We start from the raw sequence: 15,050 nt of genomic DNA, 5'->3' as shown, positions 1-15,050 counted from the left end.
GTTACAACATAATGTTGTGTTAGGAAACAGGTAATATCATCAATACCAAATTCGTAGAATTGTATTTAGTTCCACTAAAAACAAACAAAATCCTATCACGGGGCAATAGACCTCAGTGGTTTGAAGAACAATTCTCTTCCACAGGCCCCAGTGCTCATGTCTGCACCAGCATTCATGAGCACATACCCATAAACACACCCACACAACATAGATGTAACTTAACAAATTTAAATTATACATATGTAATTTAACAAATAAATTTTAAATACTGTAAAGGTTGTTATTTACATAAAGTCATTTACATGACGTCTGCATTGACTCTATTGGGTACATGTTCAAAGTGTATGAATTACTAATATGACAGATTGAGCCATAAGCATATTTGGAAATTACAACATCTTTGAGAGAGAAAGAGAATTTGAATTGGCTTATACATTTATTTAAATAATCAGTAATATTTGCTTAGAGTAAAGCTAATAATGGGGAAATCATATTCAATAATATTTAAAACATCTCCCTGTAATATCATGGTATGCTCACTATAATATTATTCATATTTCTTTCCCTACATAAGAGATTTGCTCAACCATGAATGCAATATTATATTTTCCTTAGTGTAAATGAGTTTTTCTTACACTATGTAATCTACCCACTTTTGAGAGACTGTTTATGGTTTTTAATGCTTTCTAATCACAGTTTATTTTAATATTGTCCAGGTATATTCTTGTCGTCACCCCGAGTTTTCTGCCTCTGGTGTTGGCAGTGGGACTACTTGCCTTTGTTAAATTAAATCCTTACTACAACGATGACAGAGAATATGAATAGGCAGTTGGTTTGAAATAAAACTCTGTCATTGCAAATGATACATGTCATAAATGCTCTAAATGACCCACAATGGGATCTGGGTATTTGGATGTGCTGATCATCAGAAATTATTACCAGAATCCATCCTGGATTGACATGAACCCAGGAAACAATGTTCCACAAATTCAAGTTTTCAACATGTTGAATGGGTCTGAGCTGTGTTTGGAGCTCTGTAACATCTCTAGAGAGGAAAAGACTATAGTGATGGTTCTACAATTTTACTCATTCTTTTTTTTTTTATCCAGAGCTGAGGACTGAACCCAGGGCCTTGTGCTTGCTAGGCAAGCGCTCTACCACTGACCTAAATCTCCAACCCCAATTTTACTTATTCTTTACGGATAGAAAATGCCAAAGATTCACTGGCCAATGTTTGCTTTGCTGTTTATTGATCTATGTAATCTGAAAGCTTTCTCAAGACTGTATTCTATGAAACAAAATCTCATTTGAGGACCTTTGAATTTCAATACAAATATTCCACTGATTTATTCAAACATTTGTACTGTTAGTAGTTGAATTTTAAACTATTAAAAACAACAAAAAATATAGTTTTCCATTTTAATGAGCTCTTTTGCACTATAGTAATTTTAAAATATCACTTTAATCAATAATACATACAGTACCAGAGCCCTTGGGCCTACAAAGTGTCAGCTGTTTAATTTTGAAAAATGGATATCACCCTTACAAATTCATCTGGTCAAGCATTTGCATTACATTATGCTTAGCACATAGACTTAAGAGCACTGAGAATGCCCTCATCAATTATATGAAGAAGATGTAAAGCTTGGTAACTTTCCGTGTGATCTCTAATTGTAAGAACTTAGGTTGTGATTGATTTCCCCAATTTCTGCCCCCACAGAGTGCAGAAAATGACAGATAGAAGAAAATTAAACTGTTACAAAACAGCCTGACATTTACATTTACTCTGTATCTCTCTCTCTCTCTCTCTCTCTCTCTCTCTCTCTCTCTCTCTCTCTCTCTCTCTCTCTCTCTCTCTCTCACACACACACACACACACACACACACACACACTTTGTCCTTTAAAATGAAGAAAATCCAATTCTTGGCACAATGGTCTATGCCTTTAATCTGGGGTTTAAGGAAGATGACCAGGAGTTAGGAGTCATTTTTCATCAACACATGAGGCCTTGCCTACATTTTAAGTCAAAGAGGGAGAGATAAGAGAAAAGAAAGAGAGGAAGAAAAGAAGGAAGGAAGAAAGGAAGGAAGGAAGGAAGGAAGGAAGGAAGGAAGGAAGGAAGAACAGAAAAAGAGAAGAGGAAATCCTGACATTGTCATTTCCCACAACACAGCTGAATCTGAGTAACATTAAGTTTAGTGAATTAAGCCAGGCACAGGAAGACACATTTAAGTCCTAAATGATTTGTGTTGAGAAGGGCATTTGGGGTTGCTTCTTACCAAGGACTGGGGATAGAGGGTGATAGTGGAGATGCCGCTAATTGGAGACTAGAGGAAGGAGGTGGGTTTGCTGGTTACCAGGTTTGGGAATGGCAGGCCGTTGTAGAGATGTTGGTTACTAGGAATGGAGGTGGAAGGATGTGGTGGGATTATTTGGCTATCAAGAATTGGGGATGGGAAGTCATGGGGGGATGCTATCTTCAGATATTTGGGGAGGGAAGTCATTGGGGGGATGTTGATAAAGAATACAATATTCCATGTTAATAGAAGCAGTAGGTTCAAAAGACCTACTATACAGCAGCATGCATACACTTAATAACCATTCATTGTGTTGTCAAAAATTACTAAGAGTAAAGTGTTCTTACCATAAAATTGTAAATATGTGAAGCACAGTCAATGTTAATCAGTTCAACTTAGCCATTGTACAATATGCACATATTTCAAAGTACTCATATATAATATATGCATTTTTATTTAAATAAATACAAATAAGAATGTTAAAACCATAAGGGAATAAGTAAATATATGCCTAAAAAACAAAACAGAGCACCTCACAAGCTTCATTATGCAGGATTCTTTTCTTTATTCTACAAAAAAATGTATGTTGAAATAGAAATTTTTAGAGGTCATGAATTATTATTATTAGTAGTAGTTATTATGTGTATATGTGTGATGTAATGATTGTTACATTAGTTACTTTTCTGTTCCTGTGATAAAATACTATAACTAAAAACAATAGAAAAGGAGTTTATTGTAACTTATGGTTCCAGAGCAAGAGTCCATAATGGCATGGGCAGCATGACCATAACCAGAGCAGGAAGATGAGGAATCATATCTTCAAATTTAACACATAGCAGAGAAAGCAAACTGGAAGTGGGTAATGGTGCAAGCTCTCCCAACCTGTCCCTAGCACAAAGGGATGCTTCCTCCTGCAATGCTCCAACTCCTAAAGCTTCCATAAATTCCACCCTAAAGTACCACCATCTAGGGACCAAGCATTCAAATATGAGAGCCTGTGGGTAATCCTTCTCATTCAAACTGCCACAGTTTTAAATCTATACATTTTTACATGTTAATCCTATCTCAATAAAATATTTTAAAAATGAAAATTGTGAATCAGAAACCTCTAATATAATTCTTTGATACAAGTGTCATATGTACATTGGGATATTAGATTAGGGGTTAAGTGTGTTTCTGAAAATTATCCACTGGTCTGATAATGAAGTAATATATATGTTTAAAACAGCAGTTCAGGGAAATCAGAACAAAAGAATAAGGTAAGTTGAGTGAAAATTTAGGTTTTAAAAAATGATTTTTGTGGATTAAATTTAGCATGAAGGAATTTCATGTTAACTTTGATAGTAGAAAAGAGGTTTTGTAAAACTCAGAAAGATTATATCAATATTTTCCTGAGAGTCATCAAAGTTTGTGTAGTTATGAATTACTATATAAGCTTACATATCTTAAAGACCTACTTTTTCTAAAATGGGTGATACATATTATATTATCTTTTATTTTTTTTACTTTTTTTCATAGATAGGTTTATACACTTAGTCAACAAATGTTTTTTAAAAAAATAATAGCTGAGATTTTTTAATGAAGGTTTTAGTGGTAATCAGAACTGGTGGAGTTCACCTCATATGGAAAGTTAAGAGGAAGAAGCAAATATTATCTAATAATCATTTAGATAAATATAATTTCACAGACTAATGGATTCCACAGTTATTGAGGATGTAATATGGTCTCAGTACCTAATTTTACTAACTCATTCAATATTTTATCCTTCTATTTAGGTAAATAATTTTGTATCTTTTTTATTAATAAAGAAGTTGGAATATGGTAAGCATTGGCAATTTTGTAAAATTTATGCAGACTAGTAAATAGCATTTTCTCTGTTCAAATTCAATAAGAATGGATACAGATTCTATGCTCAAAATCACATTATTCTGAGAAATAGTAGGAAGAAAACTTCAAGAATAAACAGTAGAATATTAAAAGAGATGCCCAATTAGAAGGAGTATGCATTGGAAGTAGCTTAAACTGAAACCTAGAAAGAGCTGGGAATGACCAGGGAAGAAACAGGATAAAAATAGCTCTAACAAAGCAGCACTCTGTGAAAGAACCTTACAATATGAATGGCATGTTCAACACAGATGCAGCTAAAGGGGTTACTGTGACTGGACTAACAGTGCATTTTAGTTAGGGAATAAAATGAAAAGGAATACAACTGATAGTCAAAAAAACAAGGGAAGTCAATTATGGAGAAATAAGACTAGGTTGGTATTTTACAGTAATTATGCCTGGGATATAGTGAATGGACCCAAAGGCAAAATAAGCCATGATTAGACCAAGTGAGTGAAACAGAAGATACCAATTTCCTGGAATGGACAGAACAGTAAGATTCCTAACAGATAGGTGGATTCAAGGATACATCCAGGAGATGAAAAAGAAGGCACAGATGGGAAAGAGGGGACACTGGATTCTGAGCTGAGATTCCTAGCCTAAAGCATTCAGTGTTTATTTGTTTGGGAGATTCAAGTTCTCATCATATATTTGTTAGTCTTGAAGAGTTATTTTTGATGGACTAAGACTTAGAAGTAAAAGCTCTGGGTAAGGACAGCCTATGACTCTTAGCATTCTGTTCCTTACATTTTTCTTTGGCTTCCTTCATTCTCTTGGACAAAAGCTTAGCAATTCCTCCATATTTTCTTAGCATGCTGTTTTTCAGAGCAAACTGTTGGTGTTTGTGTTGCAGGACATGGACACATGGGGTAACAAGATGTTGACTCTTGAGTGTTTTGGTGCTGGGCTTCTTACCTTCCTGCTTAAGGGCTTTCTGACCTGTTTGCGGACACCATTGACTTTAGAGAGATGTAAGAGCTTTCAGATTCTGTGAGCTCTTTTGGACTCCAATCACTAAGATACAGCAGTATCTGTCAGTTCAGGAATCTCCTTCTCTCATTTTTCACAATAGCCAAGTTGAGAACATTGAGATTGGCTTCCACAATGTAGCTGCAAACCAATTTATGCTTATTCTCTCCAGTTCTCCTTGGTCTATAAAACAAAAATGTCCCTCTGCAATGTATCAAGACACCTTGAATCATGGGAAAAACTTGCTTGGGGTTCCCATGAATTATCAGGACCACACAACCTGTGTTGGCTAGTTTATGTCAACTTGACACAAGCTAGAGTCCTAAGAGAGGAGAGAGCCTCAGTTGAGAAAATGCTTCCATAAGACCTGGCTCTAAGGCATTTTCTTAACTAGGGATCAATGTGACAGGGCCCAGTGCATTGTAGGTGGTTCCATCCTGAGGCTCCTGGGCTCTATAAGAAAGCAGGCTGAGCAAGCTATGATGAGCAAGCCAGTAAGTAGCAGCACACCTCCATTGCTTCTACATCAGCTCCTGCTTCCAGGTTCCTGCATCCAGGTTCTTGCCATGCTTGAGTTCCTGTCCTTACTTTCTTTGATGATGAGTTGTGATGTGAATGTGTAAGCCAAATAAACCTTCCCCTCCACAGCTTGCTTTTGGATATGGTGTTTCATCACAGCAATAGAAACCCTAACTAAGATGCAACCCTTCTGCTCTTCACCCAGAGCATCAGAAGCTACTACTGTGGTCATGTGCTTCTCATAGAAAGTATGAAGTTTGTGTTCACTGTCCTCTTCAATGATTTTCTGACAGCCAGTCAATGAAGAGGAGATATTCAGCTTCATCTTGACCAGGCCAATTGCCCAGGAGGAGCCACAAAAAAAGTTTTAAGGCTTACTACCTGATATCTCCATCATTAGAAGTATCTTAAATTATGGGATTTCCTTCCAAAATATAAAAAATATTCCTCCACTGAAAAATATTTTTCATTGGAATAGTTTATTAAGTGTTTCAAACACAGAACAAAATATAAATGAGTATGAACATGGGCTTATAAATGGAATACAGATGACAAGGCTCACAGAACTGTCATAGAGTAGAGGAGTAACATAATTGAAGGTGAAGAACAAAAGGTGTGAGTTAATTCCCAAAACATACCCAACCTACACTGGTCTACTTGGCTCATGAGAGTGAAACCTACTTCCAGGTGAGAATGGTAAAGCTGCTAACTCTGATGTTTTCTTTTTCATTAAGTCACTATACAACAATGATTTTACACACAGTTTTGGTACATGTTTAGTGTAATACTAGATACTGTGGATATACTGAACAGGAATGGTTCATGTCTCCAGAAAGGTTCATCGCTATCATTTTCACTAAACTGCTTCTATCATCCTGTATGCTTATTTATGACTTCAGTTTGTTGTCATTATTTAAGTGTGGTTAAGATGGCTAAGGATCAACTGTGCAGTTGTTAGATATCTATTACAGGTTCCCTTCCATCAGGGAAAGGAGCAGTTGTTAATAACTCAAGTTATTGGGACCACTGTTTTATTTCAAGCCTAGGTCTGTTATTTTCTCAGTAAATCTGTCTATACCTTGGTTAAAAGTTGTGCTGTGCCCCTCAGTGGTATCAATGGGAAGAGAAAAAAATAATATCTTTGGATTGTTCTGAGAATTAACTTAGCAAATAGCTGCATTAAAACAGAGCTTGGCATATGGAAATTATTCACTAATTATTATATAACTCTTTCTAGGGCTTGAAAATTTGTGTGTGTGTGTGTTTGTGTGTGTGTGTGTGTGTGTGTGTGTGTGTGTGTGTGTGTGTGAAAGAGAGAGAGACAGAGACAGAGAGAGAAAGAGAATTCATAATTTTATTCCAAACAAAGCATGTAGATCAATTGCCAAACATTATAGCTGTAGTAGAATTTTAACTTTCAAAACTTTAAGCAGAATAAAAAGTTTTAACTTGATTGACCTAATAAAAAGACACCAGTGCATTGCATCCAACTCTAGGGTTTTGAAAGATTAAAGCGAATAAAAATATGGATATCCTTAGCAGGTGTATCTCTAAGAAAGTCATGAACAAAGAAAGTGTATGCCACCAAAGCAGTCTGGAGTGAAGTCCTCATCTCTCAGCTGGGAGTCCCCAAACAAAGCAGTTAAAAAACCAGGCAACTTGAAATAAAGCATAAAAAATGCCTGTTTTGAGGTTTCCCTTTTTTTCTATTGAAGAACAGGCAGTGTGCATTTCATGCTAAAGTAGACCTGGGTATTGTAAAAGTGCAAGAGTCTCTTTCAATAGACTTCTGGCGATGTGCTTTAAGTGGAAACTGTAGAGAGAATTAATCAGTACTGTCACTGGACTTTTCTAAACTTTTTTGAAATATTTGCTTTCAATATTAAAATTTCTAGTGAGTAACTCAATCAAAACATGTGAGTGTACTTTCTTCTTTCTTCTATCTTCCTTTTGATCTGTAGTTGTAGATAAGAAATATCCCTGGGTTGATTCAGTAAATTATAAATTATATATTTTAATTTTTAGTATTAGACTAGTTATTTTGTGGTGTAGGTTGAAAATTACTTAACTGGTTTACTAGAATTAAGAAGAAAGTAATAGCATATTCAATTTTATCTATCTTAATGAAAAATAATTTTGAATATTTATGTCCTGAGGAAATATCACTTCTACGGCATCAATTTGCTAGAAATATCATATTAATTAAATCTTTTAATTTTATGTGAATGTTACCTATTTAAAATATTAGATTTTTATGAATCTTCTAGTCTAGCATTAATTACAGAACTAGGCTGCCTTTCATTTTAATACCATCCTTTTAAGAAAGGGTCAAAACACCAACCACAAGAAATGGAAAACTTTCATTCAGAATTTCCCTCTTGTTTAATAACTGTGAAATGTTGATAATAAACATGAAATCATCTGTATCTGGTCTGCTGCTCTGATTATAGGTTTCAAACTTGGTTAAGCACCATTATATTCAATTTCCTATTTATTCCCTCCAGTTTTCTGACCATAGCTATCTACCCATGGTACTATGGAGATAATGTTGACTGTATAACATGTCATCTTGAGATAATTATGGGATAACATTATGTGCTTCAGATAGTAAGGTGATCTGTAATATTCCCTACGACTTACCTTATACTGAATAAACTAAATAATGTTTTGTTTCATTTGTATTTTATTTATTTTGAGCCCTCCTGTGTTGGTGTGGGTGTGTGGGTATGTGGGTGTGCAGGTACACACATACCATAGCCCACAAGTGGAGATTAGAAGACAACCTGTTGTGGTCAGTTCTCTCCCTCCACCTCATGAGGCCTGAGATCTAATTCAGGTCTAGAGGTGTGGTAGCAGGGGCCTTCACCCACTCAGGCATCTTGCTGAACCTGAAATATTGTTTATAAAACAGTGAAGACATAGGTAGCTCATACAGAGGTCATCATTTCTCCTTTTCAAATTATTGGGTCTAAAAGGAAACAAACAAAGGTAGAGAAGATGCAGACACCATCTAACCACTCATTGGTCACTGAGTGAGCTGTCTATCCCCAGCGTAGATGGAGGCATTGTTTCTCTCAGAAGAAATCCAAGTCGACTGTCAGTGTACCTCCTCTTGTGGTACTGCAATCAGTCAAACGCTCCTTAGAGACTGCTGTATTGTGAGCCTTCCTCCATCATCCCAGGAATGCACTGCTCACTGTCAGCCTTCCTCCATCATACCAGGAATGCACTGCTCACAGGTAGCCTTCCTCCATCATCCCAGGAATGCACTGCTCACAGTTAGCCTTCTTCCTCCATCCCAGGAATGCACTGCTCACAGGTAGCCTTCCTCCATCATCCCAGGAATGCACTGCTCACAATGTTTTTCCATCATGAACTCTGAAACTTCATTCTTTCTGTGTATGTCCTACCCTACTGTGAAAGAATATAAATATGGTGAAGAAAATATCAATAATAAGATAATTCTCAACTTTTTGAGAGAAGAGGCCAGAGTGTATTTTTGCTATGAAAAATAAAATGTTTCTAGCTTTCCTATCTTGAAATAATGTCTGAGAAAAGTTAGATTTATTTGTAGAAAAAAAAAAAAGAGTGTTTGGGAGGTTTTGTTTTAAGTCCATTCATTCAAAACAAAAAAAATTTATGTTTCCCTCTGAATCAGCTGTAAATGTATAGATGAAAATGTATAACCATGGGCTCTTTACCTAGGGCCAGTCACTTGCAATATTTGTTTTCCCTTTTAAAAGAGAAGGGAGATCATTCTTTCTCATGTGTTTTCAAAGATTCTTGAACATATGCCCACAAACCTAAAAGATTAATTCACTACATTTTGAGTAATGTGACATTTTTCTTATCTGTAATTATTACTCTACACATTGTCTTCAAGAAATAAAATAATAGTTTTCATTATATAAATCCAATTGTACAACTCTATAGACTCCTGAGTAGGGTCTTCTTTGTTTGAATAGTAGCCAAGTCTGGATTAACTACAATATGAAAACTATCAATTTTTCAGTTATTGGCAGAACCTTACTATCACTCCCCTTTAATGTTATTTTTTATCAAAATCACTACAGCAAGATCCTGATTGTGAAATTGGCTATCCATAGTTTGCTTTATAAGGGACTGATTCAAGTGTGACTTTGTTGGCCATGCTACGTATTTGGATATATTTTTTAAGTGAAAGGATGGAACATTTATTCCTTTAAAAAAAGAAATATTTTTATTTTATAATTAACTTAATTTCACATAACAGCCATGGATTCCCCAGTCCTCCCTCCTCCCACCCCCTAGTCCTCCCCTTCAATTCACCCCCCATTCCCACCTCCTCCAAGGCAAGTTCTCCCTTGGGGATTCAGCCCAGCCTGGTAAACTCAGCCGAGGCAAGTTCAGTGCCCTCTTCCCTACACCAAGGCTGAGCAAAGTGTCTCAGGATAGGCCCCAGACATATTTTATATATATCTCAGATGTATTTTCTGACTACTAAATCACCATCTTTTTGTATTCAAAATATTATCCTTCACTTTGAATTGTTTATTTCTATCAAAATTCTAAGTGCATAATTCTGTTTATTCTTGTTGTGGTTCTTAAACCAACTCAGTTAAATTACATCCTCCAATTCTTATTAAACTGGATTTTCCTATTTTTCCTCTTCTTTACTCTGAAGATGTATATTTGATTGCCAATGCCCATCTCCTTTATTTTGAAATAATTTTAGTGGGAAAGACCTAATGCATGTATAACATAACCAAGTCCTGCCTGCTGGATAGGCTTCTAATCCTGCTCATTATCTTATAAAGCAGACTGTTGCAACATTGCTTCACATTTGGTTTGCTGCTAGAGAATCATAGTTTGAGATTTGGTTGCTTATACATTCTATTGTCAGCCTAGTGAAACTGAAGTTATTTCTGCTGAGACTCCTCAACTGCCACTCAGAAACCACCCTACAAACACCCATGTTTGTTCCAGTCTTGTCAATGTATCTGATCTGGATTTTTCTTTCTCTTCTAAAATTTATGTGTTGGTAACTTAATTTTTGTTTAATGCCTGTGGTCTGATTGCTTCTTTTGCATTTATATTATTTATTTTATTGCCATAATCTATTTTTCATATCTGTTGAACAATAATGCCTCTAAATTAAAATGATTGCTTACTAAAAGTTAAAACATGACAGCAAATTGCAAATACAATATACATTCCATCTACAATAAAGATGTCAAATATAATTTTTTATTTTGTTTTATATTTTTTGACAAGATTTGATTATATATCACAGGTTTGCCTCAAACTCCTAAACCTCTCACCTAAACCATCTCAGTGTTGGGTATCAAAGTTGTGTGCCACCACACATAGCTCTGTAATCTTTAAATATAATAACAAACTAAAATTTTTATTTATTTATTTGTTTTTTGGAGCATCTAACCTTCCACTTAGAGTTTGTGTTCTGATATACATCACACAATAACGCTCTTGGAAAGTATTGTGCACATATCTCGTTCTTAGAAGAAACAGGCATGCAAACTGAGTTCTCTATGCTTGTCATCAAGCACATTATCTCTCGCTCACTGAATTATCTCCCCAGAATCAAGCTGCTCGTGTAAATGTTGGAGACTGATGCTGGGTGTTTTCCTTACTGATACCACCTGATTTTTTGAGACAGTCTCTCAGAGAACCTTGTTGGAACTTGCTGTTTAGCAAATAGCTGGACAACCAGCAAACACCTTGGATACAACTTTCTCCCCAGTCCTTGCTGCCAGCATTAGGGTCACAGATGAATGGAGTTCCAGCAATGATACAAGGCAACAACAAAGCCCCATGCATCTTAATGATCATTTTAATTTGCTTTTAGTAAGTATTTTTAAATGGTTTCTCCTATAAAAATTAAAATCTAATCTGAATTATTATTGGAGTCTCACTGCAGATTACTGTCTATCATTTCATCTTATCAGTTATACATACTTGACATTCCATAATTTCCTATAGGAGATTCACAAGTAAAGGGAATGAGAGCCATCTGTCTGATAAGCTGGTATGCTAGGTATATATTACCAAGTGAATTAATTCCTATAATGATGACTATTATTTTCATTTTTATGTATCTTGTACAGAGAAATTATGAGATATGAATTAAAATCTTAATAAAAATCTAGTTAAAGTAATCATTCTAAACAAGGAGCCAAATCCCTCTGCATCATGGAGAAAAATATTTATATAGTAATGTATGTAGAGTAAGAAAAAACCTCAATTACAAATGCTTGTTTGTGTAGTACAACACCCTCTCTCAAGATAATACATGTAATTGAATGTGGGTTTTCTTTGTGGTGCTTTATAATCTGGACTCTATTTGAGTGTCTTGGAAATCTCCGACAGACATAATTTCCATTGCTATATTGTGCAATTTAACAAAAGCCATAATAACAGCAATACACTTTGAAGCACTTTTTAAGTGGCAGTGTAGAAAGATAATAAAATTTTATGGCTAATCACCGTCATTGTACACAGTTATATATTGCTCTGAACATAATTTTTTCTTCCATTTATTTATAGGAATTGAAGAGTGACATGGGACGACAGCATCATGAGTTCCTGGAGCTTCTAAGCTGTTCTGTGGATTTTTAAGTGTATAAGGTAAACATTGAGACTATTTTGTTGTGTTTTGGGGATGAAAGTGAATATCATCTTAAAATTTGTTAAACTCCTGTATTTTATATAACATATTGTAGACTACTTGGATTCTGTTCATATTTGTTTAGTGTCCTTTATGAAAATTTTAACATATTCAAGGGTTATACTCTGCCATCTTTTTTATTTTTTTAAATTATGTATTTTTGTATGCCTATCTTCTGACCTAACCTCTGACTATATAGAATCTGGGGATTGAACTTAGGTCATCTAACTTGTTGGCAAGTGCCTTTAACCATACCCATAGATTAGTGCAACTCTCAACCCTCATCAGAGACATTTCTTTTGGAAGAAGATGGTGATTAATACAGAGTTCCACAATTGGTCAAGCTCGGTGGAGAAAATAAGAGACAGTGAAGTGATCAGCTCTACATGGCTCTATCAGATCTTTACCCCCAAGGCCCTGGGGGTTGTCATGAAAGAAGCATGGAAAAATTATGAGTCAGAGGCAGTCAGTATCTGAAATGAAATATTTGTTGGACATGACACCACCACTGCACTTGTGAACTACAGTCAGTTGTGCCTGCAGGCATAAAACTTTCAATTCAGCCAGACCCACTGACAGCACAGATGGGGAAGAGATCATGGAGTCCAATCCCTAGCTGAAGAGACATTGACAGTTAATGGTTTCTAGGTGAGGGAGAGACACTTCTTTTGGGGCATGCAGATGCTAAAACACTATCTATAAATTGTCCCATGTCCATGCACATAAGGCAATACTAAGTGGACTCAGTGAGCTTTAAAAACAGAGAACACATAAATGGGAAAGAAAAGTGGCAGGGCATGTGTAAAGAGAGGAACTGCGGGGGAGGAAATGGGAGGAATTTGGTCAAAATATATCATAAGAATGTATGAAAAGGAACAAAGTTGCATATAATGTCTGATGCCTGAAGATGTACCTTTATGAATGTTTATGCTTTGTCTAGTGATACAGTGCATGTGCAGGGGCCTGTAAAGGAAATTTAAAGTTAAAACTGGGTTACTCCTGCTCTCCTAAGTCCTAGTAGCCATTTCTTCAGTGTTCTGTATTTGTGTAGTGCAGATAGCCTTCTCTTGAAACTCTTGCCCACATTTCTAGCTGTCTTTGCTCTCTCTTTATAATGTTTTGTCTGCATCAAATTTCACATACAAATGTGTGTGCTTCTTTTCTGTTGTTTGATGTTGAAATGAAACACGTGCATTGTATTGTCTACTTTTGTCTATACACCTAAACTTAGAATGAAAAGAGTATGGAAATAAGGATTAGTGGGAAAATAAGACATCTGTTATGGATATCGGAGGTACATTCCTGTAAGCCTAGTACTCAAGAAACTGAGGTAGGAATATTGTGAGTTCAAGATCAGCCAGTACTACAATATTAAAGGCTTGTGTCAAAAACCTGGAAAATTAAAAGTAAAAATAAATTTAGATAAAAAGAAATTTCTCATTTAACTTAAGTATAGGAAGATGTATGAGACTACCAACTCTGCCCTTGTGAAAAAAATCAAAATACAGGACTCACAGAAAAGTTTCTTATAAAAAGTTTTACAGATGAAAGATATACCTGTTTCTACTCTGCACCATATATCTCAGACCAATAATAGTATAAAGGTAAGGATGGTATATATATGGGTGTTCTACCTACTTTAAACAGTGATTACACACAAATACATAAGTTCATATCAGTATAGGAGACTAGGTTGGAGGGAGAGGAAACAGACACTGCTCCTGAACAGAAATACAGACCTAAATAAGAAAGAAAAGAAAGGGTGGAGGGAAGGAGGGAGCAAGGGATGGAGTGAGGGAAGGATGAAAGGAGAGTGGGAAAGAAGAGGAACGTAAAGGACAAGAAAAGAATAATTAGATAATTTTTGCTCAGAAGTAAAACATGAAATCTTGAAGACAAAATGTATTCAATGGTCTTAACAAAAATAAAGGTATCATTGATTAAATTTAAATCTTACAAACTCAAAACTTCAGCTTTATACCAAGGCATACAGCTTCCATTTTACAATGCTGTCCATTATGTTAAGTTGGATGGGGTAATAGAGGAAGAATTGACAGTTATAAGAAAAGGCTCAGGGTTGCTGTTAATTTGTTCTTCATAAACTATCTGTCATTTACAAAGTTCTTACAATCAGAAAAGAATATTTAATGGCACTTAAAATATGATAAATTTGAAATGATTCAAAGACACAATCTAACGTAATTGCTCCTTGGAATATATCTTAGCCTCTTCTTTCACAGAGCTTACTGTGGGTTTTAGTAATCCTGATGAATTAACCTCTTCTTCTTGCTTGAATTTATGGAAGCTTTAAAGCTATCTCTGATCCTGAAAACAAAACAAAAAATCACCACTGTTTTCAGATGTGCCTTGACAGTACATAGTTGCGAGGATATTATATTTTGACAAGCTGAAAGTGAATGCAAATTATTACTTTATGGAATTACTAGAAGTTACTTTGAACATTAAAATTCCATTTGCTTGTGAAGTGGTGTTTTAAATATATCAAATCCTTATGCAAATCCTTCCAGCACTGACAACTTCCATTTTAATAAAAGTTTGCATCAAAGAGAGATGAAAAGATGGATGCTACATCCCTTGACTTGTTCTAAGCATTAGATTAATCTCACTGCCATCCTCAGTCTTTTGTGAAACAGTTGTCCTGTAGATAGAGCCACTGGAGCTTGGTACCATGCAATCAGTTGATCTCTGATTTCGA

At 35.5% G+C, this 15,050-nt stretch overlaps 1 protein-coding gene across 4 annotated transcripts in view; it reads left to right on the top strand.

Moving 5' to 3' along the window:
- The window catches only part of Lingo2 (leucine rich repeat and Ig domain containing 2), a 1,171,857-nt gene that overhangs the window by 460,504 nt on the left and 696,303 nt on the right, over positions 1-15,050 (top strand). For 3 of the 4 annotated variants that reach the window (XM_028878475.2, XM_028878483.2, XM_028878480.2), the window contains one exon: positions 12,214-12,294. The gene's annotated coding sequence lies outside the window, so the exon portion shown is untranslated. Of the gene's footprint in view, positions 1-10,234; positions 10,250-12,213; positions 12,295-15,050 lie in introns of those variants that run through there. The other variant, XM_028878487.1, reaches the window with a different exon arrangement.

This window comes from Peromyscus leucopus, chromosome 2 (genome assembly GCF_004664715.2).
Source record: "Peromyscus leucopus breed LL Stock chromosome 2, UCI_PerLeu_2.1, whole genome shotgun sequence".
Taxonomy (NCBI): domain Eukaryota; kingdom Metazoa; phylum Chordata; class Mammalia; order Rodentia; family Cricetidae; genus Peromyscus; species Peromyscus leucopus.
Note: the sequence above shows the minus strand (reverse complement) of the source record. Positions and strands in the feature narration are given on the sequence as shown.